The sequence below is a fragment of the Eufriesea mexicana genome, unplaced genomic scaffold, assembly GCF_001483705.2.
Source record: "Eufriesea mexicana isolate 0111107269 unplaced genomic scaffold, ASM148370v2 scaffold9296, whole genome shotgun sequence".
NCBI classification, from domain to species: Eukaryota; Metazoa; Arthropoda; class Insecta; order Hymenoptera; family Apidae; genus Eufriesea; species Eufriesea mexicana.
This window is the reverse complement of record NW_016917025.1, coordinates 220,681-235,392: the sequence shown is the minus strand read 5'-3', so window position 1 is coordinate 235,392 and position 14,712 is coordinate 220,681. Positions and strand designations below refer to the sequence as shown.

At 39.0% G+C, this 14,712-nt stretch overlaps 1 long non-coding RNA gene across 1 annotated transcript in view; it reads right to left on the bottom strand.

Annotated features, from left to right (window-relative positions):
- Positions 1 to 14,553, bottom strand: part of LOC108553093 (uncharacterized) — a 152,517-nt gene extending 137,964 nt beyond the window's left edge. Inside the window, exon 1 of the long non-coding RNA XR_001890606.1 lies at positions 14,361 to 14,553. This is a non-coding gene — a long non-coding RNA (uncharacterized LOC108553093). The remainder of the gene's footprint in view (positions 1 to 14,360) is intronic.
- Positions 14,554 to 14,712: the final 159 nt, after the last annotated feature.

The following is a 14,712-nucleotide window of genomic DNA, read 5'->3' as shown; positions in this document are numbered from 1 at the left end:
TCGTGTACGATTTTCATCGATGAAATTTGCACGGTCGAGCGGGCCCGCGCGGAACGCTCCAACCGTTCTCGCCGACGTTTAATTTACTGCTTTCAATTTTACATTATTAATGACGAGCAGCGAGCGAAAATGGAGGAGAGGTAAAATGGAAGAGAGGAAAAAAGAGAGGGTGGAAATATTGTATCTCGCGGCATGGTCCCACGACGGGACGAATGGCATCGCGGTTTTATGATCGACGCGTGTACGTGACATTTATTTAAAAAGAGAAACGAACATCGAAATCATCCGGCGTATGAGGACGTGCTCGATAAATAAACAAATCGCTCGAGAATCGTGCTCGAACCCCCTCTGGGTTTTCGGCATCATTGAAGCATTTTCCGTGTTTTTATCGCGCATAGTTTTGTCACAGTCGTTATTCCGTAATTAAACTGTCGATGTGATCCCGATAAAAGTGACTACTCGTTAGGTGGAACCGAATTTTAAAAGAACGAAATTCACGACTCGTGGAGAAATAATAATAAATTTCTGATAATTATTGTACTTTCGAGATCGCTGGGTAATCAAATTCTTTCACAATTGGCAATTTCACGATGGTGATAATTCGGTAATTAACTTGTTGTACGAGTAACTTATTGGAAAGTAAGAGCACCTACGAAAGTTTAAGAAAAAATCGAAAATTTAACGAAATAATTGGCTCTAAAGAATAGTAACACACGAACCATTCATTTGCGAAATCAACTAACTGAAAATAACAGAAAATAGAAATTGATTTCAAATAGGAAATATCAAGCATCGCTCAAGAACTGTGGCAAGAAAATTTTGAAAAATTCGAAAAATGCAGTTCATTATTTTAGTCTGTAAATTTGATTCCTCTTAAGCCGTATATTTTTGGAAAAATGAATTAAAGAACATTTATAGTCTAATGAAATTTTACGTTTAGGTGAATAGTGGAACACTGATATTCCATATTAATTGTTATAATTGGGAGATATGGAATTACTCGATGTTTGAAAATACTTTTCCATTTTCGCATAAATTCCTTATTTTTAGGAGCTCGTGGTATACCACCTCGCCTGATAAGTAGATCATTCGACGTTTGAAAGTACCTCTTGACTTTTATGCAAATTCCTTATCTTTAGACGTTTGACATACACAATATGCCGACAGAAAATGTTCTTCTATTTTCGGAAAAATTGCTGAATTATTTACGAATCTTTGGATACCTCAATATTACCGTCACTATACTTTTCAAACTATCTATACGTGGCTTTCTCATGTTCAATCGATGAATACTTAATAACGCACGAAAAGGCGAGTTAAAGACCGATCTAGAAATCCAAATCTAAATCTAAAAAGCTAACTCTTCGTGCATAAAAATGCTGCTGAAAAATGACGAATATAATAATAGAAAATAAACATCTACTTCATAAACAAAGAGAAAAGATCCTAATTGCTCTGTATTATTCACGTTACACGCGTGGAGTTAAAAATAATATTGAAAAAATATTAGAACGGTAACAAACAATTACCCAGCTAATTAAAAAATCTACCAATTAAAAGGTAAAATTCATTTATGAAAATGAATTCTACTTTCCTTCGATCGTTTATGTTTAACCAAAAGTGTAACGCGTGCAATTAATTCTTTGTGATCCCATAATGAACCAAACTCGTAAAATATATATGATATCTCGTATATATTTTACTGTATTTCGGCATAACAAATTCTTTTGCATTAAAATTCACATCGATGAAAATATATCAGCGGGGATTTCTTGTTAATTATTAAAACGCGAAAATCCATGTAAATCATGAACTGCGCCTGACTGCGTGACTTTTGATAATTATAAACCAATGGAAATAAACCAATGGACGGAGGATTAAGTTATAGAAACATTAGAATCTTTCCATCCAGCTATCCCCGAATCGCGTGGGTTTAAATACGAATATTCTATAATCACTGTTGTTCTACACCGTCGAATTAACATGAGCGATATTAACGCTAATACTGCTGTTAGTGTAAACAAATAAAGCTTGGAACACAATGTAACTACCACTGGCTAAACTTCCGCTATCGGTATACTCTACCACTCGAACATTCTATTATCCGAACTCTCGAACATCATAATCTGTTTCATATTGAAACAGAGGTATTACTCACAGTTTTGATTCTGGTGTGCGTGCATATATGCAGTCTGGTATGGATCTAACGGGCTCGCGCGATCGATCGGTTTTAATTCGGTAAAAATTTCATCCACGACAATGTTATACGTGATAACACGCACGATGAATGTGCAATTTGTTTAAAAAATTTAGAGTCACGTTTCATAGTTAACCTTTTGCACCAGAATGACGAGTCTAACTCGTCACGACTTCTTCGTGTCGAATCTCGTGATTATAAGCTACATATACTAATCTCGCGAACATAATTTTATTTCTATTTTTCTTTCTTAAATAATTATATGTGACATCATTTACTGTGCACAAGGTTCGAATTTCTTCGTGGATTTTTGATTTCTTTGTGCACGATATATAGAAGGTGTATAAAAGGTAAGATTAAGTGGTACTTTAATACGTGATTTTTCGTAATTAAATCGTAGTGCAAGGGGTTAACGAGGACTAATTGAAATCGCGTAATGCACTGATGTCAATAAATTGAGCTTTGCAACACTGACTATAACTGAAGAGTCTTCAAAAGCGACAAAGTTAACGCTAGCTTCAACCTGGAATAGGCGTATTTGCAAGTGATTTATCGATTTATGCAACAGAGTTTTAAATCCAATTTATTTACACGCTAATTAACGCGAGTTAATTATCGAGAAGACACGAAACGCGTACATTTTGAGCAATTGAGAAAATAACAAGTTCTTGACAAATCATTTTAATTCCTAGTCCTAATGTACAGCCCTAGCGTTAAGCCTAATAAAACAAACACGACAGAAGAACGAACTTGCAAAAATTATAAGTAGCCTAATAAACAGAAAAAAGAACAAAAAGATTGGAAGAAATGAATAGAGTCTAAAAATAAGTCGCGAATCTTAGAATCGAGTCGTTTCAAATCCCATTGGTTCAAATTTATGGTAGAGAAAAGTAATTATTTCGCTACCCAATACTCTGCAAGCTGCCACAATCATACGATTCAGACGACAGAGATTTTACCACGTTCCGTATCCTCTATCGATGGGATCGATAATTAATTAGACAAACAAACGGTCGTTCTTCGACAAACCATCGTACGAGCGACCGCTATTTAAATCCCAAAGACAACAATTTAAATTAGTTTTCAGTCGGAGCCCGGAGGCCGGTTACACCGGTTTTAAGCGCAGAAAATCTCCGGTGGCGTGACGTTCGACCTTTCGCAAATCGATCTAGGAACGACGACCTTTTGTGTAGGTTTTATTAGGGTCACTAGATGGTCGAACAGGCAAGTCCTTTGCCACACACGTGCGGATCACCGAGTTAATGTCCCAGACCCGTTCCTGAATTAATGAACACTCGACAGAAGCTCGCCGGCTAAATCGTTGCAGAATTTCGTTGCAACGTCAAACTTTCCATCGATTTTTCGTGAAACGATCCAAAATTCGAAATACCATTTCAGATTCTTCAAGGAATTTTGCTCTTTTGCTCTGTCTTGGAACAAAATGAAGTTCTCGACTTTGGTCCACTAACTGCTATATATTTAGCAACCTGTCATTAAGAAATATTGTCATAGATGAGAATTTTTGAGAAATTATATCGTTACATATCGCACTTTAGATTTAGTGATTTTTTAACGAATTACTATATAGGACTGAAATTGAAATTGAAAGAAAGAGTTATCGTAAGAAGAATTTTTATGCAGATTGTCTGAGTGCTAATTAGGCACGTGCGAGACTCTAAAATGAGGAATGTGTATTAATAAATACACATATATTTTGGATATTATACTATGTAAGAAAATAACACGAGGTATCATTGAAATTATTTTTCATTTCGAAAGGATTAATTTAAGAATTGGCTATACTCACACGGAATTTTTATCTGTTACGTTATCTACAAGGAAAGATTAGAAAGACTTTTATCGATTTTACTATTGTATTTGTAGATGGTAGTCAATGCAAAATATTTTTAGATACACATAAAGATGACTTTGTTCGCAATTCTAAAATCGAGTTTCAGGAAAATTTTAAACGAAAGAAGATGGAGGTTGGAAAGACGCGATTGAATCACATCACATCACTGAATCATTAACAGGAAATTTAACGCGTTATTCATGGAATATTCGAAGAAAAGATCGTCTTAACGATTAACGTGAATGACAATGCATTCCACAGAGGAACTTACACGTTGTACGTGTTTAAACTTTGTCATAGTGCAAGAGATACGGCAAACAATTTGTACAGCGCTTAATGAAGATGCTACGGGTGTTGGTGGCTGTTGCAGATGATTTGCAAAATTTCGCGATAAAGATTCTAATCCCCAAGACAACGTCCGAGAAGAATACTCAATGAAGATTGATAGCGATGAAATAATCAAATTAATCGGAGGGAATCTGTAATTTACTACTCGTAAGTCTTCGGCAAAGAATGAAATTATGAAACAGGTGTTTTAAACTAGCATATTTACTTAGGAAATATTCTTATCTCCGTTTCGTTTCAAGTTCGTCAAACTCTAATCTTTAGCGATGTTAGAAGTGATTTCACAATTCTTCGACAAAGGTATTTACAAATTTTCACGTTTTCCATCCTCCTGCATAGTGAAATAATTTCTCTTCGAATTATCAACTATGTTCGAGAGCAAACCTTAAGACTTTTCTAAATAAACCATAAAACACGGTTGGAAGAAGACATCAAATAGAAACAATGATAACGAAATAAACATACAGACATACAGATAAATAGACAATAGTTATACAAGATAAAGTTTCCTATAGTTTACCCAAAATTTGTAATCCTTTACACTCCAAGCAATTTTCAATACGACCTACCAGAAACTCCGAATAATTTTTACTCTGGGCTAGCAACTACTCTTTACGCTATTTACAATGATATGAACGCGCCTCTGTGCAAGATTAAAAATCTCACTGTGCCATAAAGAAAAGAAAGCGCATACATTTGAAAAATATATTTTATTATCGCAGCAGCGACAACCGATAACACCCTAAATCTATGTAAAAATTCCAAAATAAAATAACTTTCTCCCATTTCGCACTGCATTCGTTTATATCGCGCCGGAATTGAATAAAAGTATTTATAGAAAATCGACCATATAATTCCTCCATTTACGATATATTTAATATGTTAAAACGAGACACGAGTAACTTATACGACTATCATAATCACCGACACACATCCAAAAACAACCCTCAAACATCGGGACGGGATGGAAGCTGGAATAAATGCCAAACTGACCCGGAAGATCGGTATCGGTGAATAAAAGGGTCCTCCTTGAGCCACCCCATTGAAACGAGCGACAAAGGATGCTGGGAAGAAGAAAGGGAAAAAATGGTAAAATCGCACGGAACGACCCCTAGTACAGGACTTTTCACTGGAGAAATTTGAGAAGGCGGATAACGACGGATCCCCTAATTAACAGGCTGGAAAATTTAATCCGACGTGCAGGAGGAGCGTGGCCATTCGTGGCGCGAGTGCGACGTCGCGAAAAAAGCAAAGGGGTAACAGTGGAGGAAGACGTCAAGGGGGAAAAAGAGAAAGACACGCGTACACCTTCGAAGGTAATTTTAGTTACTTGACAATTTGGCACCGTCTACGCCAAATAGAAAGTCACGCGCGTACCCGGCTCCTCTTCGAGAGATAGAGAGAGAGAGATAGAGAGAGAAAGAGAGAGAGGGGGGGGGGGGAGAGAGAGAGAGAAAGAGAGAGAGAGAGAGAGAGAGAGAGGAGAAGACCGTGTTGCTCACGAGCAAAAGAAACCGAGAGCCGAGAAGAGAGGAGAGCAGAGGAGCAAATAGAGAAAGAGAATGGCGATGGTAGAAAGGGAAAGAAGAGAAGCGGAGAGAAGTCGTCGGCGGAGGGTCGTGGTACGCGTGATAATCTATTTGCTCCTTCCGTAGTGCAACGGGACAAGAAGTCCTATTTATATCGCGAAGAAGCCTCGGTTTAATGAGTCTAGCTGCTGTCACGAGTCTACTAAGATACGATCGTTCCGCTATTAAACAAAAGACAGTCGAATTTACGATAAAAGAAGGGACGAAATGGAGATAACGCCATTCTACGCGCCACGCTGGATACCTCTGAAATCGACCCCAACCCTTTCCAGATGAACAGGGTGTGTTGCGATAACGTGTGTCTAGGAGTACTTGCTTGCCTACTTCTCGCTTACCGAGACACCCGATATATTTTCCAGTTAAATATCGGATCTACGTACATATAATTCGCGTATAATTTATATTTAATTCCCAAATCTCATTGATACTGAACACACCATGATCCGAATGACATGGCTTTTGATTGAACTTTAACACTTTGTACTGGGCAATCTTCTCGGTAAAGGAAAATAGCGATTCGAAAATTCTCTGCTACCAAGTTTGCTCCAATTGTAAGAAGTCGTAGATGAATTAACACACAGAATTATTCTGGTCCAATATTTGGAGCAGTGATAACGTTATTATTAATTTATATATATCAAGTAATATCAATGTTTAGAATCTTATTAAGTGACGACTCCAAGTCTCCTCTCAAATGCAAAGAGTCAATTAAAAGCTATATCTTCCTATATTCTATTTTACTCGAGATATTTCCTGTTTCATTTTGTCATTCACCTATCATTTGACCGGTTGAGAGTTGGATTCGAATCTTCCTAATTTTTAGACATAAAATATAGCCCCCTGTGCTTTAACTTAATTTCACAGAAATATATCAATGGAGATACAAAATTACTTGGAAAAATATGAAAATAGAATGAAATTTTGCGCAGCGTTCCCCAGTACGTTTCTAACTTTAACTAAATCAACTAAAGTTGAATCTTTCTTATGCAATATCTGTAATACGCATCTGCCTGTGTGTTGTCCAAATGAATTATCGAATCTTGTTCTACGAGGAAAAATTTCAGTTTAAACGTAGAGCTGAAACGATTCTTTTCCAAAGTGACATTTTGTGTCTATCGACTTCTCCATTTTGAATTCATCAAGATACATGATACGAAACACGAGATATCTTGTCGATTATCCACAATGTATTACGGGTAGTCAAATACAAGTTGTAGTGTGTGTAAGCCTAACTCAGTTATCCCATTATCATCCGAAAAAGTGCAGCTCTTTCCTGGAAAAATACTTTAATCAATTTCCAATCATCTACTAACTGCAAGCATGTGTTCTCTGCTTATGCACAAAACACTAACGCACATATCTACGCTTTTGTGATAATGGTCAGCAAAGTTCCACGCATATGTGCGCTTATAATGCAAATGGGTTAAAACGATACAGGGGTGCGGCAATATTGACAGTGTAAATACACAAGTTACTCCTATATAGAAGAGTGAATCGAAATCATGAAAAATATTCTTTCGCGCAACTTTACGCGATTTGACAATGCGACTAGGAAAGAACAAACGAAACAAAGTATGAACAGCATAAATTTTTCACAACTGAAAAAATACTATTCTTTTAAAAACAGATAACATTCCCTTTCGCTTTTTAAGACAAAATTACTTGTTTCGACATAAGGAAGAAAGCAATAAAAATAAAAACCACCATAACTCGCAATTACAATTAAACAGACATTTCTACTTGTAGAATGACTTAGGTAAAAAATATAAAAATTCCTCCAAAGCTAATTTTCTCTCCTTCGAAGTACTAAAAATAAGAAGCACTACAACTCGCAATTACAAATTCGTAATTATGAATCTCGAAAGGATCTAGGAAAAAAGATAAAATTCCTGAAAAAACTAAACTAATTGCCCACCTATAAAAGCCATCGATTGACTCTCTAAATCGAATTCTATAAAAGATTCGGAATCTCGGAAAATGCCAGAACCTTTCCCCGACGTGAAAGAATAAAGAGCATGAATGAAAAAAATTGGCATTTGTAGAATAAAGGCGATTAAGGGGAAAAAAGCGAGGCTTATCGAATTTTCAATATTTGACGTGCCGATAAGACGGGCAGATAAAAAGCCGTAAAAGGCGTATCAGGCGTAGAAAGTGTGTATGAGTTTAGCGAAGGTGATATGAATATCGAATTCATCGGTTACCGATTACCGATTACCGCGCTACCGGTTCCGCGGTTCGCGTGCGTGCACCGCTCTTGGAGAAGAAAAACGAGCTGTTCGGCCAGCGGGAACCAGGAGGGCGGGACAAGCTCGAAGAAACACACAGATTGCACCTGCTGCCGCCACGGTGCAAAAGCCGAGATATCCTTTCCCCTGTACGGAACCCCAGATTTTTATCCGGCCCGGTTAAAAACTTCGATGCGTATCGCTGCCGGGCCTCGAAACCGACCCGACGATTTTTAACAAGCTCGTCTGACTTTCAACACGCACCGCCGATGGATTAACACTTCCATGGCCGATCACGAGCTACCACTGGCTTATAGAATTTAACGGATAATTACTTGGCTTTACGTCCACCAATTTCGCAAGTTTACAGGGTGCTGACAGGGTGCAGAGGAAATATCGCTGGATTTTTCTGTCCCGAGACGTCTTCGTTGGCTTTGCTGTTTGGTTCGTGTGTTGACAGACTCTTGAGTGATATGTTGTTTTTAGAACTAGTTGCAATTTGGAAGGTTAAAGGACGTGTTCGTGGACATGCTGTATTTTCTGTTTGTTCCTTTCTTCATGGGATTTTGGTAGGTGAAAGCGTGGCTTCTGCCAGTGAGGATTTGCGTGGATCTTTTCGACAGCAAACTGCAATTACGTTATGAAAATGGATTAAAAATATTCGGATTTTTACCTAGAGAATAGTGTATTTTTGCTTAGGAAAATGAGAATTTTTAGAGTGAGTGTGAAGAGGTACTTACTGGGTCAAGAAAATTATGATCAATGTGGAAAGGAAAATTTAAAAAGAGGAGAGAAGAACCGAAGCATCACTGAAAAATTCATCACTGAATTATTATCTTAATAACATAATAATGTTAATATCAGCCTAACAGTCTTTACGTTAATCTAATTTGAATATAATAGATAATATAGATGATTAGGGGTATACATTTAGGTATATGACATCTAATCAGGTGATTAAATGATTTCACATAATTGTATACTTCATGAAAAGAAATACAGCCTGTGAGAATAATCCTGATACCTATATATACACAAATATAATAATTATTCTTCAAAATTTTGAAGTACCTATATATATATCTATATACAACACTGATTATTTTTCAGTATATTAAAGTTCCGTCGATAAATATCAACAATTAGAGACATGTACAACCGCTATCTATCATTGATTATATTAGATTAATTCCTGAACGTGATTTCTAAAACAACGACATATATACAACTGCTGAACATAATATCCACTGGATTTGTTTATATTCCCCTCAGAAGCATATTTTCAATTTGAGATATTCCTCTGATCAAACTGGATAGGTGCGAGCAGATAAGATACGGTTAAAAATAATGCACCGGTGTTAACAAAATTTACAGCATTCTAAGCTCTAGCCGTACGCCAGCTGTTATCGTGCCGCCATTAAATTCAGCCATTTGGAACCAAATTAATTTTCTATCAAAATTAAATTGCCATTCGACTATATTTGCAATGCACGATAATCTGGTATATGCAAACATACACGCGTCTTATTGATGAGAACAGCAAAAATAATCAACGGATAGGGTATCCGTTTTCAAATCGTAAATGGTAGTCGATAGAAAAATAAATGGAAAACGTAAAAACACGATTAGCACCATACTAAACGCTTTTCATGTACGCCATTCAAAGCTACTTGTTTTCCTCCATGATTCTAACTACTGACGCTCAACTTTACCACTATATATTATAGTGGTTATATATTTAGAAGATTAAATTCGCATTAATAGTTACATACTCATTAACGTGGTCAATATGTAGTATGTATTGGATTTTTGGAGTAGATGAAGATGTGTTTGTTTTCCTTCGTATATTAAATATGATGTGAGGCTAATTGGAATTATGCAACTATCCTGAAGCTGATAGAAAGATGGATCAAAATTCAATGTACCTTCCTTGGTATTTTAAAGGAAGAATCCGTTATTTCATATTATAAATATCGACAATATTTTTTGGACAATCTAGGTAATAGAAACAAGTAGAACTTATAGGAATTAACAAAATGATGTTAATTACATGAGGAATTGTTTCACACAGAGTTAGACAAACTCTGGGTAAGAAGGTGAAAATCAAAACTACATTTGTAATGCTAATTATGAAGAGGTCCTGAGACAAGTTTTGCAAAACTAGAGTTTTGCTTTTGGGTAAGACAGAAAACTAATCACAACTACAAACTCAAACTGATAAACTTTCTGCCACTTTGCGATGGTTTTACATTATCTTAATTTAATTGTATGTAATTCAAAATAAACGACGTTCCACAATGGCAGATAGAGTGATAATAGTTCACTCTGTACACTTTCTTCTCTGATCCCATTTCCATTGGAAAATGAATTTCGAAACTTGGCAAAATTGTAAGATTGATAGTAGGTGTTGAACTAAAATTAACAATGAATCATGCAGCACTGAAACAAAACAGTTTTATGTATTAATTTATGCGTCATTGCTTTCTACGTTATTATAAAAGATATTACCTATTTTATGTTGAGAAATCCTCAGGAAACAAAGAATTAAATAAGAGTAAGAGCTCCAATCTAGGTATAATACACTTAAATTCGTCAGATCTTGTGTTTTACTGATAAACTCCAAAATATTAGAAATAAATTTTACCTATGAAGATCGTGACATTACTTGTTTCTCCTCTAATACTTCACACATGAGCAATTCACAGACAAAAGTGACTGAAACTTCTTAAATTTTGGTACTAAAGTATTTTGGAGTCCAAACGTAATCCAAAGCTAACCTACACCAAAGTATTTAATCAATGCTTAAATTCTTATATTAAAAATAAGTATAATTTTTGTATCGTGAAGGTAACCAATTTGAAAAAATTCAGTGTATTACAAGAAAATTCACCTAACCAAATGATTATGATTTTAATTTCTTAATTTGAATGAAACTATATGAATATGTATATCATAACAGATTATACATGCAACAATCATTTATCTAGATATAAATTTGTAATAGTACAAGACACAACAAACCTCCTACAAAAAAAATATTTAATTTTAAATACTCTATCGTTGTATAGCGACAAAAATTCTAAAAGGAAAATATAATCAGAGCATAAGAAAATACTGAACCTTGAGATCAAGTTTGGCTCCTTTAACAAAATTTCCCGCCCATAAAAGAATTGCTGCATGTATTATGCTCCATTATGCTCTACACATGCACAAACTTTAATCTCAAAATTTTCTAATTCGAAGAATTTCCTTGTAATATACCGTGTTGATACAATTTTTACCTACGGTATGCCCGGTTAAGCGACATATGTCCGGTTTGTAGTCGTGATATGGTCGACGCATAGAACCGACGCTCAAGAGTTCCGAATAACTAGTTTCTAATTGAAATACGTAGACGCCGATGACAGAGGAAAGTCAGCGCGAATAAACTGACCCGAAATGCGCAATCGACGGTAACAATCTTTTCCAAACAGCGTACCTGGTCGTACCCGCTTACCCGCCACGATAACAAGTATCTGATTAAATTTATGTAATGCCGTGTTACCATGTTACCGTGGAATTACTTTGATAACCTACTGTGATAACGTCATGGTATTAAAGTCACTGTCACTCGCAAAATATTTTTACGCGACATAGACGCGAGCTGTCGTTTGAGAGCGAATTCAAAACAAATCATGACTGCATACGCCCGGTTTTCCAAGAAGTCGCTGGTTGCGTCGTTTCTCGAGCACTCTGTACCCAAAAAAAAAATTGGAGTAAGAAATTTCGAGGGTATGAACAACAACAATCCAAATAAACCTTCAATACGTACGTTCGTTTCTCGTAATATCAGTTAAAAATATTAGCTGAAAGAAATAAAAACGTCCACAGCCGACATTACGCGGGAAAGAGAATAGAAAGAGATGGAGTGATAAGCGTGAAGTTGTCCACGCGAACGCGTGTCCCGACGGCGGCAACGTCAGAGTCGTGGGAGACGAGAAAAAAGCAGGCGTGCGGTACCGCGCGCAACGAGACATTCGCGTCACATCACACACGTGCGTATGCAGAGGCATACACGCGTAGTTAGGCATACGTACACATAGAGACGGACACACGAGAAACGCAGTCGCATGCAAGTGTAGATTCGTACATACACAAGCGCACGATTAAAAGAGAAACTCACTCCAGAAATAATGCACAGTATCCATCCAAGTCGCGGTGGTGAAGGTAGGGTTTTGCTTGTCCTGGATTATTAAGACTCGAAAGAGCGCGACAAAGCGTAGAGCGTCGCGTTTAAGTTCCTCGAACGTTTATCGTCGTGGTGATCGTCGTTGTCGTGACCGTGGTCGTAGTCGTAGTCGTCGTCGTCGTCGTCTTACGACGACGACAACATACTTTCGTACAAGCTTCCCGTCTAAATATTTCGTTCCCGTATCTTTGCACTGGGGCACTCACTGGCCGAGCAACGAAAACGCACCGCGCTTCACGATAAGCACCGTATACATTCCCCACGAATATATTTCGCGCCGAGCTTTTCCCGCGTTTAGTTTCGTTGACGCACACGCGGCGAAGGTAACGCAGACAGAGCGAGACGGAGAGAAACGCACACACATATAACACGCGAGAGCGGTGGAGAAAGAGCGGGGAAACAGATAGAGAGAGAGCAAGAAAGAGAAAGAGGGAGAGAGGGAGAGAGAAAGAAAGATAGATAGAGAGAGAGACAGAAAGAGTGAGCGAGAATGACAGAAAAGGAGAAAGACACGTAGACGCACGTTACGTTGGGAGCAATGGAATATGTGCGAACACTTCTCGCTTGGTCCCGCCTAGGGGAAAGAAAATCCGTCGCTGCCACCACTGCTCCACCTCCAGAGTCTCGTAGAAGCCGTGATATATGTATAACGCGGAGTGCGTGTTCGCGCGCGCACAGTTTTCAAAACAAGAGACACCGGTATAGACGACAGCCGGTTTAAGGTTACTATTTTTCTTTTTTCGATGTTTTCTCCGTTTGTTCGTTCGCTTTTCCTATCCACCGTAAATCGCTCTCTTCTACTCGCGCGGTTTTTCCGCACGCACACGCCGCCGCGGATCAATAATTCACCATACGAATTCACCAGAAGCGGGTGAGCGAGCGGGCTGGCACGCAGGCACTAGGCAGAGGCACACGTTTCTGTCGTGGCGCGCTCTCCTCGGAGAAACGCACGCAGCCCACCACCACCGGCACACCGCCGACCGATCGCGCTTCGTCCTAACCTCCTCGACGAGCTTCGTGCTGGCGAATCCGTACACGTTGCCAGAGAGACTGCACACGCTTCAGTAACACACATACACAGACCCGTTGCGTTCTCTTGACACACAGCTGACACAACGCTCGTAAACACGCGACAATCGGACAAAGACAGATGCACCGATGCACCACCAAACCGCACGGATAGATGCGATAGACCGGCACAACTCGAGCTCTTCGTTTATCAAACTGATCCGACTATCGTTTCATCGCTCTCTCTGTCATTCTCTCACACACTCACTCTCTCTCTCTCTCTCTCTCTCTCTCTCTCTCTCTCTTTCTTTCTTTCTCTATCTCTCTCTCCCTTTCCTTTCGATCTTTCTCTCTTCCTCCTATCCTTTCTCTCGCACTCTTACTCACTCGCACATTCACATATACTCCCTCTTTCTTTCTCTCTCTCAAAGCAATAGTAAGAACGGAGTACCACTAGCAGCAACACGGGGCCAGCAATGCGAACATCACGGTCACCGGAAGTACGAACCTGACAATCACGACACACGAGGAATATACGAGGGATCGGTAATATTTTTTACCGATGCAAAGACACAGTCAACCGGATAACGTCGGCACGCATATACACACGTTCACGCACTCTGTCGCGTTTATCTTCTCTTTTCCTCTGTAATATTTGTCTTTATCGCACGGTCGGTTTGTCCGTTCGTCTCTTTCTTTCGCACAAGCGTCTATTGCTCCCTCTGTCTCTCACTCCCTTTCGTCCGTCTGTCCGTCTGTCTGTGTCCGACGGTGTGTATATCGCCGTCGTCGCTGCTGTCGAATCCGTTCCATGCGCGGCCCCTGTGTGGGACGACGCCGCTGGGACACACGGGCGTGGACGAGTAGACGCGCTCTTTCGAGGATGTTTCGACACTATTTTCTTTAATGTACTTACCACTGGGCGAGCTGACGTGGCGTCGCGCGCGCGCGGAGCCTTTACACCACGGGTAAAATTCGCACAGTAATATTAGCGCGCAAGGCTGCACCCCGGTAAATACGAGCGCAGTCACCACTCTTGTTTTTGGTATGCCAGGAATGGCACAAAGAATCTAGACAACGCACACGCCTGCTGCGCAGCCGGTCTGCGCACACGCTGACACCGCTTATGCGGCCGCGGGAGAAACCAGAAGCCGAGCATAGCCGACAATGTACGAAGAACGCCGAACTCGACCGATCATCTACCCCCACTACATCGTACGGAACCGTCGTTTCCCCACTCCCCGCGCGGGAGATCAGTCGCGTCACGC